This window comes from Scyliorhinus torazame, chromosome 8 (genome assembly GCF_047496885.1).
Source record: "Scyliorhinus torazame isolate Kashiwa2021f chromosome 8, sScyTor2.1, whole genome shotgun sequence".
Lineage (NCBI taxonomy): Eukaryota > Metazoa > Chordata > Chondrichthyes > Carcharhiniformes > Scyliorhinidae > Scyliorhinus > Scyliorhinus torazame.
Genome location: NC_092714.1, coordinates 210,348,332 through 210,373,248, shown reverse-complemented (window position 1 = coordinate 210,373,248; position 24,917 = coordinate 210,348,332). Strand labels below are relative to the sequence as shown.

At 44.2% G+C, this 24,917-nt stretch overlaps 1 protein-coding gene and 1 long non-coding RNA gene across 2 annotated transcripts in view; one reads left to right on the top strand and one right to left on the bottom strand.

The window, feature by feature from the left end:
* The window catches only part of ripor3 (RIPOR family member 3), a 412,703-nt gene extending 393,339 nt beyond the window's left edge, over positions 1 to 19,364 (bottom strand). The window contains exon 1 of the mRNA XM_072514737.1: positions 19,095 to 19,364. The gene's annotated coding sequence lies outside the window, so the exon portion shown is untranslated. The remainder of the gene's footprint in view (positions 1 to 19,094) is intronic.
* On the top strand, positions 19,181 to 24,548 carry LOC140428356 (uncharacterized). The gene is made up of 3 exons (XR_011948750.1): positions 19,181 to 19,279; positions 23,144 to 23,349; positions 23,617 to 24,548. It is a non-coding gene; the product is annotated as an uncharacterized lncRNA (long non-coding RNA).
* Positions 24,549 to 24,917: the final 369 nt, after the last annotated feature.

Below are 24,917 nucleotides of genomic sequence, written 5' to 3'. Positions count from 1 at the left end.
CTTTGAAGGTGGAGCTGGCCTTGCCCACCGATTTAATTTTATTCAGAGAGGCTCAAGATCTGGATTGAAAACTGGTCTGTGCAGCTGGAGAGATCCACACTGGTTTTCAGTCTGAGCCTGACACATTGAAAAATATGGCAAGATTCTGCCCATCCATCGGCTTTAAGGAGCATCTTAAAGAAGGAAAGATAGGCAGAGAGATTTAAGTAGGAAATTTCAGGGCATAGGGTTGTTGCAGCTGAAGGCCATGCTCCCATGGCAGTGGAATAAAAATGGGGGAAACATAAAAGGCAGATAATTTGGAGCGTTATAGATTTGACAAATGTTATAGACATAAGGAGAGGTGATGCCATGGAGGGATTTGAAAACAAGGATGTGGATTTTGAAACCTAAATATTACTTAATTGTAAGACAAGGTAGGTCAGTAAGCAGAGAGGTAGTAGGTGAATGGGACTTGGTGTGCGTTACGACGGATAGCAGAGTTTTGGATAAACTTTTTATAAAAATTAGAGTACCCAATTCATTTATTTTCCAATTAAGGGGCAATTTAGCTTGGCCAATCCGCCTACCCTGCTCATCTTTGGGTTGGATTGTGGAGGCGAAACCCACACAAACATGGGGAGAATGTGCAAATTCCACATGGACAGTGACCCAGAGCCGGGATCGAACCTGGGACCTCGGTGCTGTGAGCTAGCTATGCTAACCACTGCGCCACCGTGCTGCCGAGTTTTGGATAAAACTAAGCGTATGTTGCTAGGAGAGCATTTGCATAGTCAAATCTAGCAATAACAAAGGCATGGATGAGGGCAACAAATGAGCAGAAGAAGCAGCAGAATCAGGCAATGGTATTGAGGTGGAAATAAGCAATCTTGGTAATGCTGCAGATATGTCAAAAGATTTTGGAGTGTACTCCAGCTTTATTAAACATTCATGTGTAGTTGATGATCAGATAATTCAACATCAAGCATGTGTTTCACATATCAAACGGTGCTATTGTCTGCTGAGATACATAACCACAATTCTGAATACACAAGGACGCAATTATATGACTGGTGACATGGGGATGTTACTGGGTGGTCAGTCACATCAAGTGGTTAAAAATATATTTTTTGGTTTGCTTTTAGAATGATATATGAATAGAAATACTAAAAATGCTTGCCAAGCTTGGACCGCAGTAAAAATCCAATGCTATCAAGAATATGGCTGTGCTTGCAACTTACCCCATCTAGCACCCTGCTGAAGATTTAATATCCTGTCATTTTGGCAATTTAGGATTTACACCTGAAAATCGAATTCATTAAAATTAATTATGCCACTAAATATGTGGAAAAGAATGTTGGAGAATGGAATCTCAGGGAGTTTACTGTTTTATTATTTCAGCATGCACGCGTAAAAAAGAAGAAAATTTGCTGCTTTAAACATCAAAGTATTTAATATTAATTTTAAGATTGCTGAATGCATAAAAGAGTTTTCTAAATGTAAGTTGGAACTTTTTTTTGCAATTTTGGGGCTGAGATTTAATTGCTCCAGGCAAAACTGTTACAGACTTAGATGTACATCTTCGTTCCTGGAATGTTTGAATTGAATAAATGAATCAAGAATTATATAGCCACCCCAGGCTATAGATGGACTATTAAGGAAACATCTGTGTCTCACAGCTGTTAAGGGTCTCAGGTACAATAAGTCCTCATCATGTAAATTTATTGGTGACTGAACAAAAGTTCATAGTGAAATATTTCCTCTGATTAAACAGTTCAGTATGTAAGACATGAATTGAAGAAGTTGTACAATAAACCAAATACATTTTGGAGAACGTGCTTCCTTTAAGTTTTATATTTTGTGTATATTAAAATGAGGAAAAATTAAATTAATACTATCCTGTATTTTTTTCAAACAGGTGAGGCCCTCTTTTCTACCCATTTACTCTATTTCCTAATATCCCCTATCTGTTCTCTTGCTCTAGTCTCCCTAGCCAATGCACTTCTTCAAAGGGGAATTGGGTGATGTTTTCCTGGGCCTTAATCTAGATCAGGGAATCAGTGGAGTGAGATGCAGAACACGTATCCCACCATTCCTTGAAATCATTTTTGGTGTTGCGGTGAATTATACCATTTCTATACCATTCATTTCTGTTTGTTCATCTTATCCTAGTTATATATATTTCACACTTAACATATTGCAGGTGAGATTTTGTTTCCATATTTTATCTTTTTCTAAGGTATCAATGAGATTACTCGTTCACTGTCAGCCACTTCCTGTTTGATGTGGGAAAAGTGTATGAAAAATTGTTATTGGACCAAGTCAATTTTTAGGTCTTTGCCATTTGAGCTTCAACTCGCCCATGAGGTTAGCTAAAAGAATAGTTTTGCAGCTGGTATTTATTAAAAGATAGGTCTTTTGAAGTTACTACTGAAGAGAAAAGGTAAATGAAGTTTTAAAGTTGGAGAAAAGCAGGAAAATGTCAGCATGAAGCGTAATTCCTAGAGAAAAATATAAAAATATATGTAGCAATATAGGAAGAATAACAAAGGAAAACGGGATAATGAGAGAACGCAAAGTTCTTGTGAGTTATTCTTATGTAAAGTTCTTTCTTTCTAGGTATTTATTTTGGTAATTTAGAGTTAATCTTGCCTATGAAAACAAATCCTGATATTTGATGGTTACTGTAACTGTAGTCACAGCTAGTGTTAATTCAACCAGCGCAGTGGAATAAACAAAATTATGATATGTGCTCTTCTATTTTTATAGGGACAGGTCAGTCCAAGCGCTATACCTGCACTGCAGGTCAAAGCCGTTTGTTAATCAAATGGACTAATCCAGTTCAAGCCATTTTGGAAATGGGATTTACTCGGCCATTTATCTGAAGTATTCATTGACTTAGTGATACAGAAGATAAGAAATGTAGTGTACAGGTATTATATCAACCGACTGGCAGAGACAACTTACCTGTTTCCAGTTAGTTCATAAATGCCTTTTGATCAAACCTTCAGTTGAAGTTTAAAGGCCAACAGTTACTCAAATACACCAACTTCAACAAGATTAAGTTTTGTCAGTTCTCAGTCAGACCAGAAGATGAAACGATACATGGAAACCAGATGTTCCGTATTGTGGAAAGGAAAAACAATAGCTACAATTTATTCTGTTTAAATACAAATTGGTGTTAAATAATCCTAGATTTGGCTCTACATGGCAAATAACATTTTACATTACTTCTAAAATTTTGCCAGTGGTGATAGCTGCCTGACATTAAATAAAGAACAATTGGAGTCATTTTCAGCTTGAGTCATTGGGCATTATAAACTGGAGGAATGGTCTGCCTGCCTGATAATCAACCCATTGATTTCAATGGAATGGAAGTTAGACAGGTTCTACAACAGTAGACTGATCCATTCTTCAAGATGATAACCCAAGTGATGAGGTTGAGAATAACCCCAGTAAGTCATTAATACCATATTGTCACCAATAACATTACTGTGGCCTCCAAAATATAAACGCTGTGGTGTATTTTGTGAGTTACTTGCATTAACCTTTATGTGTCTACATTTCTGTTTGTTACCAGAAATACCCCTGGAAGCATATGCACAAAAGAAACATTTCCTATAGAACAGAGAAAAACACCAATAAACCATGGAAATAATTTATGTCAAAACGGAGTGTAATAATTTTGCCAGAAGTAGCATTTTGTATTAAAATTAAATAACAAGATGCAATTGTGGTCATGGTGCTCCAATAGTAATATAACTTCCAGGCTGAAATTGTATAATGTAACCTCTGCTATCTCATATACACAGAAAGTGAGTCCTGGCAGATTATGGGAGTGTTGTAGACAAGACAAAACTGTATATGTCAATCATTAGCAAAAAGAATGATTCAACAGATATTTGGGGCGGGATTCTCCTTCGGCGGGATCCTCCACTTTGCCAGCAGCGCACCCACACCTGCGGGTTTGCCAACGCCGTGGGATGGCCACAAGGGGAAACATCATTGGCCAGCTGCCGGAATGTAGGATCCCGCTGCCGGCGGGCGCAGACTGCACCGGAAAACAGGGCTGGTGGGATGGAGAATACCGCACCTGGTGTTTCTATTTAGAAACATTGGGCTGAATACCATTGGGGTGGGAGGGAAGGTAGATGACCCGCTCCACGCTGACCTGCCCTGCAGCCGTAACACATTGCTGTTAGGCTGCACAAGGGCCAAGTGAGACTTCCACCCCTCACTGGGGAGGAATTCCTGCCCTCAGGATCTGCCGGCAAATCTGACTGGTCAGCAGCTCCATCAGTCCCAGCAGGGGCAGTGCCAGGACTGCAACGGGGAACAAGAAGAAGGAGCAATGGATCCTCAGAAATGGGTATGTCCGGGGTTGTGATCGGGGAGGCTTTGGGCATGTTAAGAAGAGGGCAGAAGGATAGGGATGGTTGGTTTAAGGCTGCAAGAGGGTAGGAAGAAAGGGCGGGATTCTACCTTCGGGATGACCATCACTCAATCTGAAAAGGGCAGCCCCAGAAGATAGAGCTCCCCCCGCCCCCCTTCCTTCCCACCCTTATTTTAAGAATAGGGCTGCCCACACCTATCCGACTGCCCACGGCAAATGTTTTATGGTGTGGTCACCGTATTAGCTGCTGATTTTGGTGCCTGCCCACCCCTGTATTATGGGGGTGACCTTGGGAGTGGGTGGGAAGGTGGTGGAGCGGAGACCATCCTATTTTACTTGCTTCCCTCACCAAAAACACACCTGGTGGGGGCATGTAAATAAATTTGTAGATTCTTTTCCCACCTTCCTCTCCTGAAAGCACTGGCTTTCTGTTTCCACAAATGCTATTCCCTCCCAATAGTTACCCCAAGATGTTGTTCTTCATGTGTGAGCCAAAGCGGTTCGTATTAATACGTTATTTGCCTGTGGAAGTATGATAGTTATACCTGATATTATCCTCATGCAATGCATGCGCATGTATTTCCCTAGTACTGAATAGCGATTATGAACAAGAAAGGAGACACTTGCTGATTTTCCCAAATGCATATGCCTATCCCACTTAAGGTCAGCTAATTCAAAGTCCATTGAAAACTTGACCTGGAAACTTCTCGGCCAGTTCGATATTAAATTGTACATTTGCCAAAAATAAAATCAAGAATAAAATCACAAACCCTTTACACTGACATTTAAACTCTGCTCTTTGATATTGCTCGACTGCGGTCAGACTAAATGTTCCTTCTACTCGTGAAATCTTCACCCATTTCCTGCAAATCCCATAATAAAGGACGGTCATATGTGACAGATAATTCCAGAAGCTCCTAACAACCATATCACATTTCACTTTTGATATCAGGTTTTATTCTGCTTTTGGGATTCATCTGAAAGTTTTGGATGAAATGGACAAAATAGGTTGTTACAGAAAAAGATTTCAAGACATAGATGTGATTGGCAAAATCATAATTTGGATCACCACATATTGACAAAGATATATTCACTTCATAACTGCACCTTAAAAATGTCTGAATGCAGCAGTCCTCCTGGGTGTAACACTTTATAAATGAATACACCAGAAAGTTGATAATACACCATCTTAAATATGTTACAAAAATTGTTAGTTCCGTAAATTGTAATATTGCAAAAGTTAGACCATAAATTTAGCCTGTAGCTTCCGAGCTCCCCAGTGTGGGATTGGGGGGAGTACCCCAATAACGCACTGAGAACTGCTCTCGGATGTCCACAGGTAAGGTTTGCACGGCCATTTCTCAAAAGTGCAAACTTGATGATTCTGGATAGGAGCGAAAGCAACAGTAGTTGTTATGGGGGACTTTAACTTTCCAAATATTGACTGGAAACGCTATAGTTCGAGTACTTTAGATGGGTCCGTTTTTGTCCAATGTGTGCAGGAGGGTTTCCTGACACAGTATGTAGATAGGCCAATGAGAGGCAAGGCCATATTGGATTTGGTACTGGGTAATGAACCAGGACAAGTGTTAGATTTGGAGGTCGGTGTGCACTTTGGTGATAGTGACCACAATTCAATTACGTTTACTTTAGCGATGGAAAGGGATAGGTATATACCGGAGGGCAAGAGTTATATCTGGGGGAAAGGCAATTATGATGCGATGAGGCAAGACTTAGGATGCATCAGATGGAGAGGAAAACTGCAGGTGATGGGCACAATGGAAATGTGGAGCTTGTTCAAGGAACAGCTACTGCGTGTCCTTGATAAGTATGTACCTGTCAGGCAGGGAGGAAGTGGGCGAGCGAGGGAATTGTGGTTTACTAAAGCAGTTGGAACACTTGTCAAGAGAAAGAAGGAGGCTTATGTAAAGATGAGACATGAAGGTTCAGTTAAGGCGCTCGAGAGTTACAAGTTAGCTAGGAAAGACTGAAAGAGAGAGCTAAGAAGAGCCAGGAGGGGACATGAGAAGTCTTTGGCAGGTAGGATCAAGGATAACCCTAAAGCTTTCTATAGATATGTCAGGAATAAAAGAATGATTAGGGTAAGAGTAGGGCCAGTCAAGGACAGTAGTGGGAAGTTGTACTTGGAGTCCGAGGAGATAGGAGAGGTGCTAAATGAATATATTTTGTCAGTATTCACACAGGAAAAAGACAATGTTGTCGAGGAGAATACTGAGATTCAGGCTACTATACTAGAAGGGCTTGAGGTTCATAAGGAGGAGGTGTTAGCAACTCTGGAAAGTGTGAAAATAGATAAGTCCTCTTTGCTGGATGGGATTTATCCTAGGATTCTCTGGGAAGCTAGGGAGGAGATTGCTGAGCCTTTGGCTTTGATCTTTAAGTCATCTTTGTCTACAGGAATAGTGCCAGAAGACTGGAGGATAGCAAATGTTGTCCCCTTGTTCAAGAAGGGGAGTAGAGACAAACCCGGTAACTATAGACCAGTGAGTCTTACTTCTGTTGTGGGCAAAATCTTGTAAAGGTTCATAAGAGATAGGATGTATAATCATCTGGAAAGGAATAATTTGATTAGAGATAGTCAACACGGTTTTGTGAAGGGTAGGTCGTGCCTCACAAACCTTATTGAGTTCTTTGAGAAGGTGACCAAACAGGTGGATGAGAGTAAAGCAGTTGATGTGGTGCATATGGATTTCAGTAAAGCATTTGATAAAGTTCCCCACGATAGGCTACTGCAGAAAATATGGAGGCATGGGATTCAGGGTGATTTAGCAGTTTGGATCAGAAATTGGCTAGCTGGAAGAAGACAAAGGGTGGTGGTTGATGGGAAATGTTCAGACTGGAGTCCAGTTACTAGTGGTGTACCACAAGGATCTGATTTGGGGCCACTGCTGTTTGTCATTTTTATAAATGACCTGTGGAGGAGGGCGTAGAAGGATGGGTGGGTAAATTTGCAGATGACACTAAAGTCGGTGGAGTTGTGGACAGTGCGGAAGGATGTTACAAGTTACAGAGGGACATAGATAAGCTGCAGCGCTGGGCTGAGAGGTGGCAAATGGAGTTTAATGCTGAAAAGTGTGAGGTGATTCATTTTGGAAGGAATGACAGGAAGACAGAGTACTGGGCTAATGGTAAGATTCTTGGCAGTGTGGATGAGCAGAGAGATCTCGGTGTCCACGTACATAGATCCCTGAAAGTTGCCACCCAGGTTGAGAGGGTTGTTAAGAAGGCGTACGGTGTGTTAGCTTTTATTGTTAGAGGGATTGAGTTTCGGAGCCATGAGGTCATGTTGCAGCTGTTCAAAACTCTGGTGCGGCCGCATTTGGAGTATTGCGTGCAATTCTGGTCGCCGCATTATAGGAAGGATGTGGAAGCATTGGAAAGGATGCAGAGGAGATTTACCAGAATGTTGCCTAGTATGGAGGGAAGATCTTATGAGGAAAGGCTGAGAGACTTGAGGCTGTTTTCGGTAGAGAGAAGAAAGTTAAGAGGTGACTTAATTGAGGCATACAAGATGTTCAGAGGATTAGATAGGGTGGACAGTGAGAGCCTTTTTCCTCGGATGGTGATGTCTAGCACGAGGGGACATAGCTTTAAATTGAGGGGAGATAGATATAGGACAGATGTCAGAGGTAGGTTCTTTACTCAGAGAGTAGTAAGGGTGTGGAATGCCCTGCCTGCAACAGTAGTGGACTCGCCAACACTAAGGGCATTCAAATGGTCATTGGATATACATATGGACGATAAAGGAATAGTATAGATGGGCTTTAGAGTGGTTTCACAGGTCGGCGCAACATCGAGGGCCGAAGGGCCTGTACTGCGCTGTAATGTTCTATGTTCACTTTGTCAATTGCCCTTCACTGGGAACCATCCAAAAATGCGACTGGGTCACAACGATAGTTACCCCCCAAAAATTAAAGCCACACCTAACTTTTGGGTAACTATGGCACAAATTCAGAACAAACCACCAGGGGACTTCCCCCACTTCCTGCTCCCAAGCATTCCCTCCATCCCCCCCTCCCCCTCCCCAACCCCCCATGGGACTCACCCATGCCCCCCTAATACACCCCCAAGGGATTTCCCCACCTGAACAGGACATCTACCCCCATCCACCAACCCCAGGCCCATCCAGACCCAACCCGAGGACCAATCCCCACCCCAGGCTTGACCCGAGCCCCAACCCCGAAGTCCTCTTCTACCCACCAACCCCCCCACACTCGAGTCCCAACTGCGTGCTCCCCCACCTACCTTGACCCGACCTGACCTGAGGCCCACCCTCCCCCCTGAAGCCCAACACGCCCCTTTGACTTCCATCCCAACCCTGCATCCTCCAATCCCCCCCACTCCTGATCTCCAATCTCCCCATCCTGACCTCTGATCCACTGACCTCCGATCTCCACCCCAACATTCAATCCCCAGCCCGACCTCTGATCCTCCTCAACCCCCACCTCTGATGCCCTCCGCCCCTACATTTTATCCACCTACCTTACTTGCTCACTGACCTGCAAAGGAACTTTAGGTTTCAATGGTCTTTTGAACTACCAGGTTTACAGTAGCTGTTCCTGTAAAAAAAAGGAGACGTGGCCTCTTCATTTCAACTCTCCTGCACTTCGACGCTGGAACCCATGGATCTGCTGACTGCCTGGATCTCGCCCGGCATGAATCGGAGGATCAATCAAGATAGTGTCAAAAACAAATTGGGCATGGAGTGGCAATCTGACACTGATCTGATAACTCCAAGGAAGTTCAGGCCATGTGGGGATAGTATCCCTTACAGTTAATTTTTTTGTTTGATTGAGTATTAAGTCATTTACATACCCTCAAATATAAATACTACCTTAAATATGTTACTGATTTTTATGAAAATAATCTATCAATGTGTATTAACAATCCTTATTGGTGACCATTTTTATTTTTATTACTAGGGTTATATTTACAAAGTTTTGAATCTTCAATGAAGAGTAAAATTGATGAGAGAGATTCAGGTGTTTATCGTATGTCCTAATAGTTGCCATTTATTTTCTGTTTACTGCCTGTGAAGGTAGGATGTGGGGGATAGAAATACATTGCACTCTCTAAGAGGCCTCTTACTGATTATTGAAAACAATTTGCGTTATGTAGAATATCTAATGTTAAAAATATTCAAAGAGGTTGAGGAAAGGCATGGAAGGAGTTATGGTGAAAATTAACAAAAAGGACAGTTGAGACCGAACCCCCGCCGGGTCGGAGAATCGCCGGGGGGGGGGGGGGGGGGGGGGGCGGGTGGGTGGTGTGAATCCCGCCCCCGCCGGCTGCCGAATTCTCCGGCGCCGGGGATTTGGCGGGGGCAGGAATCGCACCGCGCCGGTCGGCGGCCGCTGACGGCGCCCCCCCCACCCCCGGCGATTCTCCAGCCCGTGAGGAGTGGCCGCCCGTTTTTTTGCCGGTCCCGCCAGCGTAAATTAGAGTAGGTCCTTACCGGCGGGACCTGGCGGCGCGGGCAGACTCCGGGGTCCTCGGGAGGGCTCGGGGGGATCTGGCTCCGGGAGGTGCCCCCATGGTGGCATGGCCCGCGATTGAGGTCCACCGATCCACGGGCGGGCCTGTGCCGTGGGGGCCCTCTATTCTTCCGCATCGGCGGCTGTAGCGGTCCGCCATGGCCGGTGTGGAGACAAAGCCCTCTGCACATGCACTGGGATGATGCCAGCACATGCTGCCGCTCCTGCACATGCGCCAACTTGTGCCGGACGCCGGAGGCCCTCCGCCGTCGGTTGGCGTGGCGCCAAGCCCCTTCCCCGCTGGCCGGCGCGGCGCAAACCACTCTGAGGTCGGCCTAACCCCTGAAGGTGCGGAGGATTCCGCACCTTTGGGGCGGCCCGATGCAGGAGTGGTTCATGCCACTCCTCGGCGCCATGACCCCCCGCCCCGCCGGGTAGGGGAGAATCCCGCCCATGATATTGTATGTGTGATTTAATTGGCAGGAGATAAAAGTACTGATCACTCTCAGAAATTGATTACAGTGGAAGCTTGAAAGTTAATTTACCGCAGGCCAAAGCTGGAAGCTACTGAGACTACTGAAGGTGGCACACATGCCAAAGAGAATGATGCACCATATACATTAAGGCGATGCACAAATTCAAAACCAATCTGGGAGATTTCAATGGATGAAAAGAGATGATTTGATGAAAGCTATGCTATGATTGGAAATCTTTTGCCTAAAATTGACTGTAACCTGTTTGCAAAAAATGTAATCCTAATTTTGCTAAAAATGTAATCCTAGTAGTATTGAAATAAAGGCAAAACAAGAGGCCTGAGTATGCCTTTCAATTTACTTGATGGACTTAACTTCATTTAAAATCAGAAGGCAAAAATAGGTCAAAGGAAGAAAGGATTTTGAACAAGGTATTCTTCAAAAATGAAGGGAGTTGAAGTAAAGGTTTGTTGAATAGATGAGTTTTGAGAATGTTTTAAAGTTGGTACACAGGTGGAGGAATTTAGGCAGTGTACACCAGAGTAGATGTGCCACGACTGGACTATTAAAGTGGTCAATGTGATAATTATTTATTTAAGTTGAATTCTTCTCATAAAACTTAATTATCCACTGGTGGAATTTTTTCCATGGAAACTACATTGAAATCTTCCTATAAAGTGCAAAATCTTTACCACGAGATGTGACTTCAGGCCTGCAACTTCCAAGATAGCCCTTGCTAACACTCAAGATGGAAATTGTGTCTAATTATTGTCGTGTTGGGTGTTCTGGTCTACAAACAGGTCAACACAGCTGGAGATGGTGTAACTCTATTTTATTAACTACTCAACTGTAATAACATACTGTAAGCTTGGGTACGTGCATTACCAGTTTATCTGTGGACCCTGTCCTATCACTATCTAGGCGAGGCACTCAGCACATGGTGAATGTCTGAGAGGCAGGTTGCGAGCTCTGTGCTCTGAGCTGGCTGCTGCTAGGATGAGCGGGAACTCTGGTGACCCCTGTCTTTATAGTGCGTGTGCTCTCACTGGTGATTGGCTGCGATGTTGTGTATGCTGGTTGGTCCTACTGTATGTCCATCAGTGTGTCAGTGTGTGTGTGATTGCACCATGATATGCTGATGTATGTCATGACAATTATGGGTACCACATTTTAGGAAGGATGTGAAAGCATTTCAAAGGGCTCAAAAAAGATTTATGAGAATGGTTTCAATGATCAGAGACTTCAGTTATGCAAATAGGTTGGTGAAGCTGGCATTGTTCTCCATAGAGAAGAAAAGGCTGAAGGGATGTTTGATAGAGGTGTCCAAAATCGTGAGGGGTCTGGATACAGTAGATAGAGAGAGTCCATTCCCATTGGTTGAAGAGTCGAGGGGATGGTGATTGGCAAAAGTGGACAGCAAGAAATGAACAAATTCAGAAAAACAATGCTCTAGAAAACAATATTTTCGTACCAGCCTCCCCGAACAGGCGCTGGAATGTGACGACTAGGGGCTTTTCACAGTAACTTCATTGAAGCCTACTTGTGACGATAAGCAATTATTATTATTATTAGATGGGAACAGAAATAAGCAGGCAGAACAACCCCAGAGTGATGCGGAAGCCATGCTCATGAGGTGTCCAATGAACCGTACGCTCATCAATGCGGGGATTTAAAGCCATACAAGGCATATTTTAGAACAAATAACTCCTTCCTGATGGAAGCATATCATTGTAACGTACAGCTAACAACAATCTCAGATCATGCCTAGCTATGACAGATTTTGCTCTGAAGAACATGCCAACGCTATCCCCACGACCACTCCCTCCCTCCAATCCACCCCACTCCATCCTTGAGTGCTGCTTAATCATTTTTTAAAAATATATTTTTTTATTATGGTATTTGAAAATTTTTATAAAAATAACATAGACAATGACATCAATATGGTACAATAAACATTTCCCCCCCATCTCAATCTTCACACACCCCAACCATAAAACAACAATCCGTCCCGTCCCCCTTGGAATACTGCATCTGCTGACATTTTAATTTTCCCCGAGACAGTCGACAAACGGCTGCCGCCTCCGGGTGAACCCGACCATTGACCCTCTTAAGGCGAACTTCATCTTCTCGAGACTGAGAAACCCAACCATGTCACTAACCCAGGTCTCAACACTCGGGGGCTTCGAGTCCCTCCACATTAACAAGATCCGTCTTCGGGCTACCAGGGAGGCAAAGGCCAAGACGTCAGCCTCTTTCACCCTCTGAACTCCCGGCTCTTCCGACACTCCAAAGATCGCTACCTCTGGACCCGGCACCACCCGTGTTTTTAGCACCGTGGACATTGCCTTAGCAAAACCCTGCCAAAACCCTCCAAGCTTCGGGCATGCCCAAAACTTATGGACATGATTTGCTGGGCTTCCTGCGCACCTCGCACACCTATCTTCTACCCCGGAAAACCTGCTCATCGTAGCCACTGTCATGTGTGCCCGGTGGACTACCTTAAATTGTATCAGGCTAAGCCTGGCACATGATGAGGAGGCATTAACCCTGCTGAGGGCATCCGCCCATAGACCCGCCTCCATCTCTCCTCCTAGCTCGCCCTCCCACTTGCCCTTAAGCTCCTCCACCGGAGTTTCCTCCGCATCCGAAAGCTCCTGGTAAATATCTGAAACCTTCCCCTCTCCCACCCAGGTACCAGAAACTACTCTATCCTGTATCCCCCATGACGGCAGCAGCGGAAAGGCCGGCACCTGTTTTCTCACGAAGTCTCGCACCTGCAAATACCTAAACACATTCCCTGCTGGCAATTTAAATTTATCCTCCAAGGCTTTCAAGCTGGGAAAGCTCCCGTCTATAAATAGATCCCCCATCCTTCTAATTCCTGCCCTTTGCCAACTCCGGAACCCACCATCTAGCCTACCCGGTACAAACCGATGATTATTATAAATCAGGGTCCAAACCGATGCTCCTTCCACTCTCTTGGGCGGGATTCTCCCAGCCCCGCGCTGGGCTGGAGAATCCCCGCAACCGCGCCACGCCGCCCTGACGCCGGCATGCAATTCTCCGTGGAGCAGAGAATCGGCGCCATTGGCGCAGCACGTTTAGCGCGGCGCCGGTCGCGGGCTGCTCTACGCGGCCGGGACGCCGATTCTCTGGCCCGAATGGGCCGAGCGGCCACTCTAAAAAGACAGAGTCCCACCGGCGCCGTCCACACCTGGTCGCAGCCGGCGGGAACTCTGCGCGCAGGGTCGGGGGGCTGCCTGTGGAGGGGGAGGGGGGCTCCGACCCGGGGGGGGGCCTCCAATGGGGCCTGGCCCGCGATCGGGGCCGACCGATCGGCGGGTTAGATTCTCGTTCCCCGGGCCTATTTTCTTATGCGCCGGCCCCTGAACTCCTGCGCCATGTTGCATCAGGGCCTGCGCGTTGAGGGAGGCCACCGCGCATGCGCGGGTTGGCACCAGTGCCACTGCGTATGTCCTCATTGACGCTGGAGCCACTGCGCATACGTTGATCCTGCAGCGCACAGTTCACGCCGGGATGGGAGGCTGGAGCGGCGTGAACCGCTCCAGCGCCGTGCTGGCCCCCTGTAGGGGCCAGGATCGGTACACCCAGCGGCCCGTTCACGCCGTCGTGAAATGCGACGGCGTTTCCGACGGCGTGGACACTCTGCCGCCAAATGGGAGAATCCCGCCCCTTATATCTTCTCCATTGCCCCCAGATTCTCAGAGCCGCCACCACCACCAGACCTGTGGAGTATCGGGCCGGCGAGAATGGAAGAGGTGCCGTTATCAGTGCTCCCAAACTGGTGTCTTTGCATGACGCCGCCTCCATCCACTCCCATGCCGACCCCTCCCCCATTACCCACTACCTAATCATGGCTGTATTAGCTGCCCAGTAGTAATTGCAGAAGTTTGGCAACGCCAACCCACCCTCCTCCGACTGCGCTCCAGCAACCCCGACTTCGCTCCAGCAATGAGTGCTGCTTAATCATGACGTACCTGGCATACCAGGATTTATAACTTAACTCTAGGAATGACCTATCAGAGAATGAAGCTCCTGATGTCCCTGCAATGCTCCTGCGAATAACCACTGAGGTCATTCTCAGAGGCCATATAATCTGCTCTGCCTTTTCCAATAAATGAAAAATGCCAGAAGAAACAGAGATTACTTCCTGTCATCCCAACCCAGTCATTCTGGGTGGCCATTCAGAGTGCCACAAAGGCCATAACCAGTATTAAATTCCTCTCAGATCTATTCCAATCTCTGCTGGTCTATGCCTTCAAAAGTGTGAGGGCCAACAGAGGTCAACAGATTTGTACAGCTCTCAATGTTAGTCATGATGTGGAGATGCCGGCGTTGGACCTGAGGAAGGAGCAGTGCTTTTAAATTGAGAATGCCAGCCGGGATTGGCTTTTAAATGGAATGATGCAGTCTTCCGGCCAGAAGCGGTGGCAGAAAGCAGGTCATGCGCCCGCACATACACTGACATCACACACCCTGCACGTTCGTGCTTTTGGCGCAAAATCACGGAGGAGAGGTTTCTCTATTTTCTAGCTACAAGCAAGCAGGTCTGTGAAGAACTGGATATCGATCATTTTGTTATAAGGAAGAGAGAGCCAGAGACACAAACAGGCTAGGATCTCACAACTGAATCTGCTGGAGAAAGCTGCACAGGAGAGTCCACAGCAGGACAAAGCAGTGCTAGTGTTAGCTCTGTACAAAGATTCAAGCCTCTGGTGAACAGCCAACAAAGAAAAAACTGAAATTGGGAACAAAGCAGTATAAAGAAAATTTCTTGAGGTATAGTTTTGTCAATTGTGCCAATGCAAATAAGGAAGCAATGTCCATATGTATTAAATGCAGAGAATAACTGGAAAATTTGAGAGTTTCAGATTTTAAAAGAGAAGTGATGGGTGAAAAATTCCTTTTGAGGTTGAGATCCTAGTCAGTTATTAACTTACAGCTGACTCCAAATTAAAAGACTACGCTGCTATACCTGACCTGATGTGGAGATGCCAGTGTTGGACTGGGGTGAGCACAGTAACAAGTCTTACAACACCAGGTTAAAGTCCAACAGGTTTGTTTCAAACACTAGCTTTCGGAGCACTGCTCCTTCCTCAGGTGAATGAAGAGGTATGTTCCAGAAACACATATATAGACAGATTCAAAGATACCGGACAATGCTTAGAATGCGAGCATTTGCAGGTAATTAAGTCTTTACAGATCCAGAGATAGGGGTAACCTCAGGTTAACGAGGTGTGAATTGTCTCAAGCCAGGACAGTTGGTAGGAATCCTAGCATTGTCTTGCACCTTTGAATTTGTCTATATATATGTTTCTGAAACATACCTCTTCATTCACCTGAGGAAGGAGCAGTGCTCCGAAAGCTAGTGTTTGAAACATACCTGACCTGTGATATCGCCTTGCAAATACTCCAAAAGCCCATGAGGCTATCAGCATTCTGGAGTAGCATCTCCCAGGATGTAACCAGTGCTGAGTAAAACAAGCTTTTTGTTGCAATTGCCCTTGGATTTTCCATTTTCATAAAGGTGAAGATGGCACAAAGAAACTGGCTGAAGGCTGCACATGATGTGCGCATTGCCCTCTCCGCCTTTGAATCTGATACAAGTGATATCCTGAGGGCCAAGCAGGCTTCCCTTTCGCATTAAAGGTAAGTGAACATGGCGCATGTCGCGAAGGTCGGCTGGCATGGGTTTTTCTGGTTGAATCGTGCCCAAGGTAAAAGATTCGATCATAAACTGCTGTATATTATGATTTGAGGGGGGAATGAAGGAGCAATTGGAAAGAGAAAGAAGAATCAACGAGAGTCAGGAACTATTAAAACGTGAGTGAAAATGCCTATCATCAGTAAATTAGACCCATTTGATCAAGGGGCGGAAGATTTGAGCCAGTATATTGAACGGCTCTGCATTTATTCACCGCAAATGAGATCACATGGGAAGATAAACAGATGGTCATAATTCTGACAGTTTGTTGGTCCCTAACTTATGATTTAATTGGAAACCTCATGTCCCCAGAGGTACCTGACTCAGAAACATCTAATTAGATAGTCAAGTTGGTCAAACATTTTAATCCTAGGCCCTCAATTATCTTCCAACATTATAACTTTAACTTTGCAGTTAGGGACCCTGAAAAATCCATCTCAGCCTTCATAGCCACACTTTAACAGCTCTTGTGCACTGTAAATTCGGGAGCGTGACAGATCATTCCTGTTTTGGTTCACAACTTTGTTTCGGAGCCGGCTCTGGTTAGCCAGATGGATGGTGTCCAGTCAGGGCCTATGTCATATGTGGTGAATGTAAATGGAAAGACTGTCAAAATGTACATTAACCATTTGAGGAGCCCGGCGGGGGGGGGGCTTCCTGAATTGTTACCGGCTGCTGACAACTTGACTAATTGGAAGGATGTTGAGCCCTCCGGGTGGCTACAGGGATCCGGAAGGACTCAAAGATCCTGGGACTGATTGACTCTATGATGAACTCTCTTTCCCCTTATGCCTTTTATCATGTATATAGTTATTGTGTGAAATGTAATAAGGGACTTGAGGGGTGTACGGATGTGGTAGCATGGCCCCTTTAAGGGGGTGGGCCTGGCTGACCACATGACCAGCTTGGGACCAATCATGCAGGAGCATGCGAACCCTGGCTATAGGGAATGTACAAAGGGTGCTGGGAGCAGGGGCCCATCCAGTGTAGGCCCCGGAGCTGGAGAGAGAAGACCCAGCCTATTGTCTTCTGTACCTATATAATTACCAGCCTTTGCCTTTCGTTAATAAACCCCTTTGTTACTACTGGAAGCCCCCAGAGTGTTTCTAAGCCACCACAGTCATCTCATGAATTTCAAATTAAACATGGGAGCCAGTGTTAAGGTCCTCTTGGACAAGGTACCATGGATGAAAGACCTCTGACTACAAATAACAGACAAATCACTCAATAGCCCTGGAGGAATTTGACTTATGGTCATAAGCATGAACCAAGAACCATTCTGCTATGGCCACAAGCAATTATTCAAAAATTTTGCATGACATCCAAAACCAATCCTTTTCCCTCTTAAGCAGGGATGCCTGTGATGTTCTTAACCTCCTCAAAATGGCAGAAGATGTCAAAACAACCACTGCTGTCAACTACATGGAAACAAGCTCCCGAGAGGTACACCAGTGAAGAGACTCTCGACTGGCTGAGGTAGGGGTCAGTGCAGACTTGTTGGGCTGAATGGCCTCCTTTTTCACTGTAGGAATTCTATGGTTCTATGGTTGTCAGCCCATCAGATTGGCAGTCTGCATGGTGTTTTGTTCATTAAAATTAATTATACATGAAAACTATTGAATGAAAGTTATGAGCCAGGTAAGATAATGTGCTTATTATAGATAATCATGCGGTTCAACTGATAGTGTCAACCTCAAAACCTGTCCACTCAGAGTTTAAAGAGTTAACTGAATCCTACAACAATCATAACAGCAACAAGCCTTTGCCTTTATGTCTTAATATTAAATGATTCTCTGATCATAAATCCTTTCACACTTGCATAAACTAATAGTTTTGCACACCATGGAAGAAAATAAAGTGCCTGCCTTGTTATAATGTCTCCCATACCCTCGGGACATGCAGGTGAAAGTGCAGCATCACATTATATTGAAGACTATATGAACAGAGTCTTGTATGGTGACAGCATTCTGAAGCATTTTAACCATTCCCCATCATATGTTCTCCAATACATAGTGCAACATGAACTAAACACAAAAATGCTTTGGATTGATCAAAACTCTGACAAGGACAATATTAGTTAAGCACACCTATATATTGAGACAATGTTGTAACTTATAAAATGACTTTTATTAGTCCAAAAATCCTTCAAAAAGCAAAGAGATTTTTTTTAGAGTTCAATTTATTTTTATATTATCACGAGGTTGCTTTACTAATCTACAAGAAACACATTAGAAAGTAGCAATTTGCACACATCTGGTAGTGAATGCTGGTGTATGTTTTATTATTGCCTCATGTGATGTTTTGCTGAGTAAGTTGAATGCACACTACAGCAGAGAAGCTGATATTTGAGAGAAGGAATGTTGGTGACCAATGAACTGACATTAATCTTCTTCTATTTCAGAAGGATACCGGATAGCAGTGATACAAATGGCACACATCTCCTTTATTAATTAAATACAGTGAATAAATGTGATGTGCAAATGACTGCATAAATTATTATTAACTCTTATGCTGCAAGTGTATTGCAAAAAGGTTAACAACATCACAAAAGTCCATATTCATGTTTGGAATGACACAAATATTTTACAGTAGCAAGTGGAAACAATCCTAGAATAAGAGAAACCTACAGAGCAGAAGAAGACCATTCTGTCCTTCATATCTGCTAGCTCTTTGAAACAACTGTGCAGATCATCATATATTGTGTTAAGAAAAAGAAAGCATTTGAAGTTTTCAGGAGCATTTTGTGGAACAAAATACTGCAGCTAAACTGTGCCGGCTAGCTTCAAGAGCTGAATGATATTTAGAGTGCAAGACTACGAAGCAACCATTATTTGCAAACTCTGCCCTGAGACAGAATTTCATATCACAATTAATCCAGCCTCTTTGACAACAATAATTATTTTCTGTGTAGTAAATGTGTAGTAACTGTTCCAAAGAGTGTAATAATTGTCATCAAAGCCAAATTTACAGGTCTCCTACACAAGCTATTTACGTTTCTCAACATGCTTTTTGAAAATTGCTCTGCTCACCTCTGTATAATGTCCTGATGTTGATTGCTTCTGAGGTCACATACGACTTAACGCACCACAGTTTTTTCACACTGTTTTCAAGAACTACGTAAGGCAGCAATCTGCATGCTGCTGATAGAAGATTATCTGAGGAGTGGTAATCAGCAATATTATCAAGAAGGAAAATTCCAAGAAGCAATTATAAGGTTGGTAACAAACATAAACTTTCTGTACTGCTGCCGATCCAACATTCTGTTCCTGTAGAGGATAAGCTCTATTTTTTCACCTATTTCCTGCGGGGCATTGAGCTAACTCTGGAACTGTTAAACTAGTTCTTAAATTAACTGTATGCTGAGTCTGTATAATGTTTCCAGTATGCTATCAGCTGCATGCCGTTAATCAAACATCTGTTTTTACTTTTTAACCAGAGCTTATGTTTTTTCCCTTTTACCTGGGATGGTCAGGAAAATCATTCTAATTTCTGCATACCTTACTCTTTAATAGACTTTAGAAGTATAAACATATATGTAAAAACATATCCTACTGATTTGTTCTGGAGTTGTCTGTTTAGATACTTGGAGTTTAGTATTATAGAAATGATCCTTTGAAATATATCTGTTTTAGGAACATTATGAGTAACGGTGCGAGGCTTTAATTCCAGTGCTGAGTTTTGTTGTGAACACGCTTTGGAAAATTGGGGCTACAGTGTTGCATCCATGATTCTGTGGCTGCACTCACTGTTAAGAGAGCCTCAGCTGCCAAAATTACTTGTTTTCCAAATAGTTCAAATGTATGTCTAGCTCCCCTACTGGAAAACTGGGTAAGGACACAAACTGGTGCACTGAGCTGACAGACTAAGTTGAGTTCATTTGAAGCAGCAACAAGAATCATACTTGTCATCTGTGTCTCTTGGTTAAAGCGGGATTACCACTTCCAATTGTTATCTAGTTTTGTGGCTGCGATTGCCGTCACTGTTGCTCAATCTGATAACATTCACTGTTTATCATTTTACATGAAGAAGAACCACTTGGTCATAGGGTTGCAAACTCTGGTTAGACGTTATCTTGGAGGTTTCAGCACATGACTGCCTGTCTCTAACCACACTTCCCCCCCCCACCCCCCCTGGCAAGCCTCCATCATTGATTGGACATCATAGTTATCCTTATGACGCACTGACGACTTCCCACGCCAAGTGGAAAAATAGCACTCTTTGTTACCCAATTGAACGATTCTTCACTGTATCGATTCCAATATTTTACCTATCTCCAGTATTTTAATAAACTAAATTGCTCAAAGAAAATGAGAATAAAGCATAAAGGGTTAGAAATTCAACCCGCTGGTGGCGCAAAATGGGTGGTGGCAGATCTGCCACCAGTAATAATAATAATTGTTAATTGTCACAAGTAGGCTTCAATGAAGTTACTGTGAAAAGTCCCGAGCAATATACAGCATCTCATACTTAAATCTATTGATTGCAATGGAATGGTATATCGGGTGCTGCGTTTAACAGACAGTCACTCCCATTATTTTTTTTTAGTGTTTTGATGATTTTCCTCCCAAGCTGCTTACAAAACTGCCCGGAACGTGAAACCTTGCCACAACAAGTCAATTGGCAATCCAAGGTGAGGTAGAGGTCTGACCTCAGTTGGTGATTCCAAGAAATTACTTCAAATAATTGGAGCGACAAACAAAATCTATCAGATCCTTAAAATAAACTTTAAGAGTAGTGGGCCTGGAAATTCATCTGCCAAACTATTTGGATGCAGGGACGGGAATTCACATCCAGCTCACACCTCTCCAGGTCGACATGAGGAAGACACAAAGTTCATGCACTTACTTCATCTAAATAATGGTCAAGAGGAATATGAGAAGTACAAGAGGAACTTAAGAAAGCAATTAAAAGTGCAAAAAGGGGGCATGAAAAAGGACTTGCCAATAAGATTAGGGAGAACTCTAAGATATTCTATGAATACATTAAGGGAAGAGGTAAACCAGGGAAAGATAAGGGTCCCATGAAAGACCAAGGGGGCAATCTGTGTGTGAAGCTGCAAGATATTGCTAGGGTGTTAAATCAATACTTCTCATTGGTATTCACTCAGCAGAAGGAGGATGTAGGTACATAATTCCGGAAATGGGACTGTGAGGACCTTGAGCACTTTGACATAGAAAGTAAGGAGGCATTGGAGGCTTTAATGGGCTTAAAAAATAGATAAATCTGTAGGCCCGGGTGAATTGCATCCAAGACTGCTTTGGGAAGGGCGAGGCAGGAAGTTGTAGGGGTTCTGATGCAAGTTTTTAATTCCTCTCTGGACATGGGGGACGTGCCAGAGGACTGGAGAATAGCTAAAGTTCAACTTTTCAAGAAGGGTGGTAGAGATAAACCAGGAAATTACAGACCGATGAGTCTCACGTCAGTGGTAGGGAAACTATTGGAGAAAATTCTGAAGGAGAGAATCAATTTTCACTTGGAAAGGCATGGGTTAATGAGGATAGTCAGTATGACTTTGTAAAGGGAGGTCAAGCCTAAGAAATTTGATAGAACATTTTGTTAAAATGACCGAGTGTGTGGATGAAGGAAGTGCAGTTGATGTAGATTTTAGAAAAGCCTTTGACAAGGCCCACATGGGTAACTCATTGAGGGTCCCTTATTGTTTTTTATATATATCAATAATATAGACAAGAACGTTGGGGGGGGGGGGGGTGATAAGTAAGTTTGCAGATGACACCAAGATTGGTCGGGTGGTTAACAGTGAACAAGAGGGTCATGGGTTACAGGGAGATCTAGCTGGATTGGACAGAGCAGTGGCAGATGGAATTAAACTCCAATAAGTGCGAGGTGATGCACTTTGGAAGAAGAAACAGGATAAGGGAGTATGTAATGAATGGCAGGGCACTGGGAAGCTCAGAAGAACAGATGGATCTTGAGTTACTTGTTCACAGATCCTTGGCGGCAGGAAAGCAGGTGAATAGAGTAGTTAAGAAGGCATATGGGACACGCCTTTGTCAGTCATGGCATCAAATATAAAAGCAAGGAGGTTATGTTGGAGCTGTACAGAACATTGGTTAACTGCAGTGCTGTGGGCAGTTCTGGTCACCTCACTACAGGAAGGAGGTGATTGCACTGGATGGGGTACAGAGGAGATTCACCACAATGTTGCCTGGGATGGAGCATCTGAGCTATAAGGAGAGACTGGATATGCTTGGATTGTTTTGTTTAGAGCAGGGAAGGCTCGGGGGGGGGGGGGGGGGGGGGGGGGGGGGATATGATTGAGGTGTGTAAAATTATGAAGGGTTTAGACAGGGTAAATAGGAAGCAGCTGTTGCCCTTGGTTGAGGGGCCAATCACAAGGGGGCGCAGTTTTAGGGTGAGGGGCAGGAGATTCCGAAGGTTTGAGAAAAAAAAAATTCACTCAAAGGTTGGTGAGAATCTGGAATGCACTGTCTTGGAAGGTAGTGGAGGCTGGAAACGTCACTACCTTTAAAAAGCACTTGGGTAAACACTTGAAACCATCACATTCAAGGATGTGGGACAAGTGCTGGTAAGTGGGATTAGTGCGAAATTAGGGGTAGTTATTGTCGCTGCAGTCTCAATGGGCCGAAGGACCTTTTCTGCGCTGTACGACTCTATGACTCTCTTGTGGTGTTAGCTAGTGTGCTTTCAACACTGTTTTGGTTCCTTTACATTGCCAGCAACAGTACACAACATTGGCCCCAGCAACATTGTGTACTGGTCACCTTATACAAGGCAGTTGTCTCTAAAATGGAAGCTGCATAAAACAATTGCTGCAATGGAAATTTGTGGAAGTGGAACACGTTATAACCCCCATGAGGTCCATTGGTACGACCTGATTGATCTCCCCATGGGGCTCATGGAGTACGAACTCCCCTGCTGAGGGATGGAGGCCCAACAGTGGGCTTGTTAATTCCCCAAGATAAAACCAGGAAGGAGCTGGCATCTCAGGTGGTCCCGGCTGGGACTTGGACTTTTACTTTGTTATTGTGTTTCCTAGCGTGAGTAGGAAATAAACTTTTTGACTCTCCTTTTTGGGGCTCCTCATTGACTAAAATAGAACACCAGGGCAGACAGAGAACCCAAAGTGAGGAATGTGCACTGAAGGTGTCAGTGGAGCAGCTGGGAATGAGGAGAGATGTCATGGATCACAGGAAACTAGGAGATCTCCAAGGACTCAGACATGTGTGGGAGCAGATGGCCTGTAAAGTCAACTCCTGGAATCTCGGAGGACTTAGCAGCAGTGCCACAAGAAGGTGACTTCAGGTGAGTGAATGCATTTTCTTATGACATCACCTGCCCACCGTAATACCAACCTCTCAAGCTGCTCAATGCACCAAACTGCCATAATCACAGTGGCACTCCCTGGCACTCAAGACTCATGCCTAACATCTAGATACTCCACTATATCTCCACACTCCTACATATACTGCCATCCTCAAACCCATCTCTCACTTCCTCCACTTCAGGTATTCAACTATGGCAGGCATATCACTCAAACACTGTACTGGAACTCTGTCCTCTCTCTTGCAGGTGTCCCGGTCAGGAGTCAGGAAGAAATATATTAATCTCCATCAGCCTGGCTACTTTATAAAATTATTTTTTTCTGCTTTCAAAAATGAAAATTCTTGGGCTGGTAAAATGGCTCCCACTGATCACATGCTAGCTTCTGGAAGTTTCTGAGCTGTATGAAAGCAAACAAAGGTGAATATCTCAGACTCCACAGAATGCAACACTCATTTCATCATATAAACATTCCAGACCAGCCAACACATGGATTAGCAGATGAGATGTCTACGCCAGACAGCTATGGAAATAAGCAACCGTTTGTGATTCCTCGTCTCCAATATGGTGCTAATGGCTCCACCGTTACCTGCTCCAAAATGGGTTTCAACCAGGGCCCTTGATAGCTGAATCGCTAAACCTGAAACTATTCTGCCTCGGGACTGAGATTTGAGCTATCTAAATTCCTGTAATTATGCAGCTTCTGAATTTTATCTTCAGTTATTGTTTGACCTCAGAAGAGAAGCAGGATTAAAGGCAAGCAGTCAATCCCTGGTCTACCATTTTGCCATCTGACAGATAGCAGCAGATTGAGCTCTCTCTTGGTTTAAAAGTACCTGGTCCTCATCTACACTGTGAACTACTGGAACATTAAAACTTCTGTCTGTGTGTCTTCTCCCATTGTGGAAAGACGAATCACCCTGCAGCAGTCAGCCTGCTATCTTTTGAAGGATTGGCCTCCTTCTGCACTGTAAATTCTATGATTCTATGAATGTGCCATTGGACTGTTGATTCTGGACTCTGGATGCACGTGAAACCATAACACTTTTTATCGTGACCTTGCTCTCTACCCCTTTCTCTCCCTCATCCCTCTTTCATTACAGGACTGCAAAAAGGGGTGGATGTAGCGAACACCCCATCCCACATCTTGTGTGTGTGTACAATAAACCAACTGCCTTATTTCATCTTATCCCGAGTTTGCTATGGGATTATTAATAGAGGTTTGGATCACGCCAAATTGAAGAGTTGGGGAAAATATACCGCCCCTAATAATGGGGGAAATGTGAAATCAAAGCACCTTTCTATTTACGGTCAAGTAATGAAAGGAGAAATCAGGGCTGTTTAAATTAATCCCCTGCCTGTCCGTAACAGAAATTGGAAAATCACATCCAGGTTTGATCCAATTTTAACTTGACAAGAGTCCAATTTAAGAAGCGAGCCAAATTAGAGATAAAAGGGTCAAGAGGAAGCCAAAAGAGGGAAACTTTGGTGGCTGGAACTAATTTTAACACAATTACACATAGCGCAGCAAAATCTTTTAATTGCACAGT